The sequence below is a fragment of the Lactuca virosa genome, chromosome 2 (genome assembly GCF_052849685.1).
Source record: "Lactuca virosa cultivar CGN04683 chromosome 2, Lactuca_virosa_CGN04683_v6, whole genome shotgun sequence".
NCBI classification, from domain to species: Eukaryota; Viridiplantae; Streptophyta; class Magnoliopsida; order Asterales; family Asteraceae; genus Lactuca; species Lactuca virosa.
In genome coordinates this window covers 147,493,520-147,500,853 of record NC_136427.1, presented here as the reverse complement: position 1 = coordinate 147,500,853, position 7,334 = coordinate 147,493,520, and positions in this window count along the sequence as shown.

Genomic DNA, 7,334 nt, shown 5'->3' with positions numbered 1-7,334 from the left:
AAATCGGAAATTGGGAAACAACAAATGGACAGAGAGAATGATTATAATCCATGTCTCAGTCCATATGATATCTAGAATGGAGGAATATATGATCCCTTATTTAATGGACAAGTCATTGACAAAGGTCAGAGTTCATCGACAAGGTCAGAGTTCGACAGAAGCTTTTGAGAGCTACGATTGCCAGTCGGTTCTTGAAGTCATACGCAATAATAGTTTTAGACTTATCCAAGTGGGAGACTGTTGGATTAATGTCTAAGTCCATAACTATAATTGGTAAGACTTGACCCGACCCGGCATGGTCCATTTGGGTTGCATGGCATCATGCATTTGGATAGACTAAAATGAGAGAAATAACACTTAAAGTTTATTAATATACTATAAGTTCTAATATATTAATAAGGTTATTTAATTATTATTGATCAAGAATTAATTTGGAATTAATTAAGTGATCAAAATGAGACTAATTAAATATATGGGGTTGATTGTGTAAATCATTCATTCTTATATATGTGGGCTTGTGATCCAAGATTCCTTATGTTGGACTAAGTCCATGGGGTGACCCATGGATACTCCATGGAGGTTAAAATCCATGGAGCTTAAGGAATAGGTAAAGTTATGAGTTACATGGAGTAACCCTAATAGCCACCATATAAAAGAATCCCATGGCTCAAGAAATCGTACACTATGTGTGAGTGTGAGGGCTAGACGATTTCAAGGAGTGTTCAAGTTTCTCTTAAGTTATTCCAAGTGTATTTGGTGTTGTGTGAACCATTTGAGGTGTCACACTTGGGGCACTAGGCACTTAAGCTTCATGAAGACATTCTACATCAAAGAGGTATGTATTCTATCTTGTTATATTTATTATTTTGTATGATAGATTAGGATAATACCTTGGATGTTCACAATTGTATGTATAATAGAGAAAACATAGATCCAAGGTATTTAGGGTTGCATGTACACTTAGGAGTGTTAGAATGCTCATAACCCTACAGTAAGTACGTGTCCCAACTTCCTCCGAAGTCCAAGACACATGCTCGAAGCATGTCCTCGAGCGTCTGAATCATCCGCTCACTCTGTCCGTCCGTCTGTGGGTGGTAAGCGGTGCTGAAATGCAACCTCGTACCCAACTCCTCATGAAATTTCTTATAGAATCTGGAAGTGAAACGTACATCTCGATCTGACACAATCGAGATCGGTACTCCATGCCGCGCTACCACCTCTCTCACATACATCTCTGCCAGTCTCTCTACGGAAGAGCCCTCACTGATAGCAAGGAAGTGACCGCTCTTCGTCAGCCGGTCAACGACCACCCAGATTTCATCGACACCCCTCGCGGTCCTCGACAATTTGGTGATGAAATCCATAGAAATCTATTCCCACTTCCATTGGGGAACCTCAAGTGGCTGCAACTTGCCATGCGGACGCTGGTGCTCGGCCTTAACCCTGCGACAGGTCAAGCACCTCTCAACAAACCACGCAACATCCCTCTTCATATAGGGCCACCAATAATCTCTTTTCAGGTCCAAATACATCTTAGTGGCCCCGGGATGGATCGAGAACCTCGATCTGTGCTCCTCCTCCATCAGAATGGTACGTGCCCCGCCCGCATACGGCACCCAAATCCGACCCTAAAAGGTCATAAGCCCTCGGCTATCGGTAACAAACTCAGATACCTGCCCAATCACCTGCTCTCTCTTGCGGTTCTCCGGTCTCACAGCCTCTGCCTGGGCCTCTCGGATGGTATCCAACACCGGATTCATCACCGTCGTCCTCATACAAATATCTCGTATCGGGGCACTCTCCGCCCTACGGCTCAGGGCATCGACTACAACGTTAGCCTTGCCCGGGTGGTACAGGATCTCGCAGTCATAATCCTTTACTACATCCAACCATCTCCTCTGGCGCATGTTCAGGTTGGGCTGATCCATCAAGTACTTCAAACTCTTGTGGTCCGTGTATATGATACACCAAGCCCCATACAAATAATGACGCCATATCTTAAGGGAAAACACCACTGCCCCCAACTCCAAATCGTGGGTAGGATACCTCACCTCGTGAGGCTTCAGCTGCCTCGATTCGTACGCTATCACGTGCCCTCTCTGCATAAGCACCACACCCAACCCTGATATCGATGCGTCATAATACACCGCGAAATCCTCCATTCCCTCTGGAAGGGCTAACACCGGGGCTTCACACAGTCTCTGGCGAAGAGTCTCAAACGACTGTTGCTCTGGAACCCACGTAAAAGCAACGCCCTTCCGGTTCAACCTGGTGGTGGCACAGAAATCTTGGAGAAATCCTTGATAAATCTCCGATAGTAGCCGGCCAACCCCAGAAAACTCCTGATCTCGGTGGGGGATCTCGGCACCTCCCAACTCATCACCACCTCAATCTTGGCCGGATTAACCAATATCCCATTCTGATTAACGAAATGCCCCAAGAACTGGACTTCTCCTAACCAGAAATCACACTTGGAGAATTTGGCGTAAAGCCTCTTCGATCTCAAATCCCCGAGGATCTCCCTCAAATGCTCCTCATGCTGCTCTCGGGATCTCGAATACACCAGAATATCGTCGATGAACACGATCACCGATCGATCCAACATCGGCCTGCACACCCTGTTCATGAGATCCATGAACACTGCCAGTGCATTGGTGAGCCCAAAAGGCATCACCACGAAGTCGTAATGCCCATAACGAGTCCTGAACGCCGTCTTCTGGATATCCTCATCTCGCACCCTCATCTGATGATATCCAGACCTCAAATCTATCTTGGAGAACCAAGACGCTCCCTGTAACTGATCGAACAGATCATCGATCCTTGGTAAGCAGTAACGGTTCTTGACCGTCAACTTGTTCAACTCCCGGTAATCAATGCACATCCGGTGTGAACCATCCTGTTTCTTGACAAAAAGGATCAGCGCTCCCCACGGCGAGCTACTCGGTCGAATAAACCCCTTCCCCATCAGCTCATGAAGCTGCGAGGATAACTCCTGCATCTCTGGTGGCGCAAGGCGATAGTCGCTGCCCCCAGAACCAAATCGATGCGGAACTCCACCTGCCTCTCGGGAGGCACACCGGGCAACTCCTCGGGAAAAACATCCGGGAACTCACGCACTATTGGAACATCATCAACCGAACTCGGCCTCTCTGCGACCACTCGTGTATCCATCACATAAGCTACAAACCCGCTCCAACCCTATTGTAAACTCTGTCTCGCTCTGGCAGCCGAACAAAATGCTGACCTACATCGGGTACCCTCGCCATATACAGTCAGCACTCCCCCCCACTAGGGTCTCGTATCGTCACCATCTGCCGCTCGCAGTCTATAACCGCCCCAAATCGGCTCAACCAATCCATGCCTACTATAACACAAACGTCCCCCATCGCAATCGGGACCAAATATATCGGGAACTCAACACCGAAGATCTCGAGTACACATCCTCGAATCACGTTAGTAGCATACACCGCTCGCTTGTCAGCTATGGAAACTCGTAGAGGTCGACTCAACGCCTCTCGTCGAATACTGATATGCTGACTAAACGCTAACGACACAAATGATCGACTCGCACCCGAGTCAAATAACACCAAAACAGGTACAAAACTCACAAGGAAAGTACCTACGCATATCATAATATAAGCACAATATCTCAACTCAGCATAAATAAATGAAACAATACATACCAGCCACGACATCGGGCGCTGCGCGGACCTCCTCCGCTGTCAACTAGAAGGCTCTCCCGCGAGCCTTTGTTGCCTCGGCCTTCACTGGCCGACCCTCAGCAGATCGTGCAGTAGCAGGGGCAGATCCCTGTAACAGCTGTGGGCACTTGGCCTTCCGGTGACCCGTATGGTTGCAATGAAAGAAAACCATAAATCCATTGGGGCAGTCCTTGGCTATATGCCCCTCCTTGCCACATTTGTAGCAAGAACCCGGTCGACACACTCCATCATGTCCCTTGCCGCACTTCCCACAAGTGCGTCCCTTCTGGCCTCCAGATCTCGTATCAGCTGGCTTAGCCCGCTTGGCTGCCGGCTGTACCTGTACCGGTCGCATGTCCCTCTTCTGAGACTCGGCCTCCTCCTTGGCCTGAGTCTCTAGCTCAATCTCCCTCTTCTGGGCATTTTCCTGGAGCTCAGAGAATGTCCGGTAAGTCGATTTCGCCACGAACTCCCGAATGTCCCTCCTCAGAATGCTCAAATACCGGCTCATGCGTGCCTGCTCAGACGACACGTGCTCCGGGAAAAACAACGCCCTCTCGTGGAACATCCGTGTAATCACAGTCACGGACTCCGTCCCCTGCTTGAGGGACAAGAACTCCTGAGCCAACCGTTCCCTCTCCACCGGGGGAACATACTCGTCTCTGAACATGGTGGTGAACCTCTCCCAGGTCACCTCTGAGATCTCTGCAAGAGTGAAGTTTGTCGTCACAAACTTCCACCAATCCTTCGCTCCCAAGCGGAGCTGGTTCAGTGCGAACCGTACCCTCAGATGCTCCGGACACGAACAGGTGTAGAAGCATCCCTCAATATCCGAAATCCATCTCATCGCAGCAATCGGGTCCTGTGTCCCATCAAACTCGGGTGACTTCGTGTTGCTGAACTCCCGGAACAGCAACGAGTCACCCCCTGAGGTCTAGCAGCAGCAACAACTTTCGTAGCTGCAGCGGCTGCAGCCTCAGTAACATCGGCGTACCGCTCATCGAATGTCTCAATCAACGTGGTCTTAATAGACCCAAACATCTTCGGTATCTCTGCTCGGATAGCCGCAACTACCTCATCGTGGATCATCTGACGAAGCTCCTCGTCACTCACGCCGCTGGTCCCTGGTCTGTGGTGTGTCCCAACCATGATGTCTCTGAAATATGACATAAAAAAAATCAGAGACTCGCTCGAGTATACTCGCACTCGATAACTCAACCCTACTTGTTCCCTAATACCCTAAGGATTCTTACTTGGACTGCGCACTGATCCGGTTTTTTCAGTAGTACGGGCCCTATACTACCTTCCACACCGCATCAGCATTCATTCCAAGTCCTCCTCCTAGGATCCCAGATCACAAGTACTCTACATCTCGCTAAGCATAGGCTACCCTTCGGTAGACTTCTCATAAGCTCCTCACTGCTACCTACTCACTCTCGAAGCATCTCATAGCAGCAGTAACTCCTAGGCTAAGGCATCACAAATCAGGCCACTCTAGTCCTAATAGGAATATCTAGCCTACTCTAGCATGCATAACATATCATATCATATCTCATAACACACAATGTAAGGGTATTTTGGGAAATCATCGTTCGGGCGCTGGCTGATCGTACACACTGCTTCTTTCCGCTTTCCTTACATTCCTTTACCTTTTTTTTAGAAAAAATGTTTCTCTTATGAAAACTTTCTCAAATCCTCAGTTTAAGTCCGAATACACCCGAAGGTGTATCCGAATCCCTCAAACCAAGGCTCTGATACCAATTTGTAACAACGTAGATTCCCAAAACAATTTTTCATTTTTAAAACATAAATTCATTCGTATAAAAATAATATCAAAATCCAATGTAATACATGTCCTCCAAATAAAACAATCCCAAGATCTCAAATACATAAAACTCCATCAATGTGTACAGATCATGCCGGCGCCTTCCTGCGATCCTCGCTAGTACCTGAAACACATATCACATAAACGGTAAGCATAAATGCTTAGTGAGTTCCCCAAAATACCACATACAACACATACGCCACTCAAGGCTACAACTTTACAAGACCTTCTGATCAATGTGTCTCAGGGGACTTCCGTCCCATAGTCCTGGTAGACCTTCCGATCCCACTTCTCTGACCTTCCGGTCCGTATCATCTTGACCTTCCGGCCCATACACTGTTGACCTTCCGGTCCATATCATAATACTCATAACATAACATAGCACATACATATCATATAACAGCAAGCATCACATACTCATCATAGCACATAAGACCTTCCGGTCACACATCATTACCACTCTAGGTAAAGTATAATGAGAAGACTCACCTCGTACGATGTCAGATAACCTCTCGTGCTCAATAACCCGACCTAGCCTTCTCCTATCAACATAATAACATCTCTAATCAATACTTTCCCTTGTCTTTATTTCCAAAAAGGTGGGTAGAAGACCATTCTACCCCTCCCTGACCTCTCTTGCACCAGCTTTACCAAAACCCTAAGGTCAACTAAAGACAACTCTGGTCAACGGTCAAACTTTGACCAAACTCATCGAGTGCACTAGTGTGACTCGGCGAGTCCATACGTGTCCTCTTAATCCTCATAAATCCTCACTCGACTCGTCGAGTTAACCTTTCACTCGACGGGTTACCACTGGTCACGAATCGCGGGGCAACCCGACTCGACTCGTCGAGTCCCCTTATGGACTCGGCGAGTTCCCTCCATGGCAACACTCAAAAGACCTTCTGAGGTCAGATCTGCTTCTCTAACCTATAGATCTGACCCTCCAGTACACAATAATCACGTAAAGGTCCGACCTTTACACACATGCAACACTCATAGGGCTTCTTTTGGTGAAATAGCTTCTAAAATGGCAACCTAGGTCCATATCTCCAAGGGAATAGCATAAAGCAGGATAGATAGGACTCTCTGGACCTCTTAAGGTCCAGATCTAAGAAGAATTCCACCTTGGGAGCTCATATACTTCGAATCCAAGCTAAAGAAGGCATAAGAAAACCCTAGATTCAAGTAGATCACCATATACACGAAAATGAGCATAGATTTATACCTCTAGCAGTCTCTTCTGATCAAATGGTAGAAGATTTGAGCTCCTCAATCTGCCTAGCTTGCCCTCCTTCCTTCTTTCTTGCAAGATCACACTAGAATTGATGAAAATGGCTTCTTTTCTCACTCACAATGCTCTCAGGTCCTCTGGTGCTCTCAAGGGTGAAGGTGGACGCAAATGAGGGACATAAGATCCCTTAAATAGGGCACGGGCCCGAGGATTTAGGGTTTCTGTCCACAGCGCGGACTCGTCGAGTCAACTTGCCGACTCGTCGAGTCCATTCATTAAATCCAGTCAGCAATCGCGATCCTACTCGACGAGTCTAGGCATCAACTCGTCGAGTCCCTCCTCTTGACACAACTAAATAATTAAAAAATATGATACCTGGAATTCCGGATGTTATAGATTTACAATCACATGTTCAAAATAAAAATCATAATCGTTTTAGACAAGAGTCGAAGTTTGGACCTGAACGACGTTATCAAAATCAGTTTTCAACTAATAAACAAAATTGTGAACAAAAATGAATTCAAAGAAATTTTCAACAAGAATAACTTTTTGGGTATCAACAACGATATCCAAC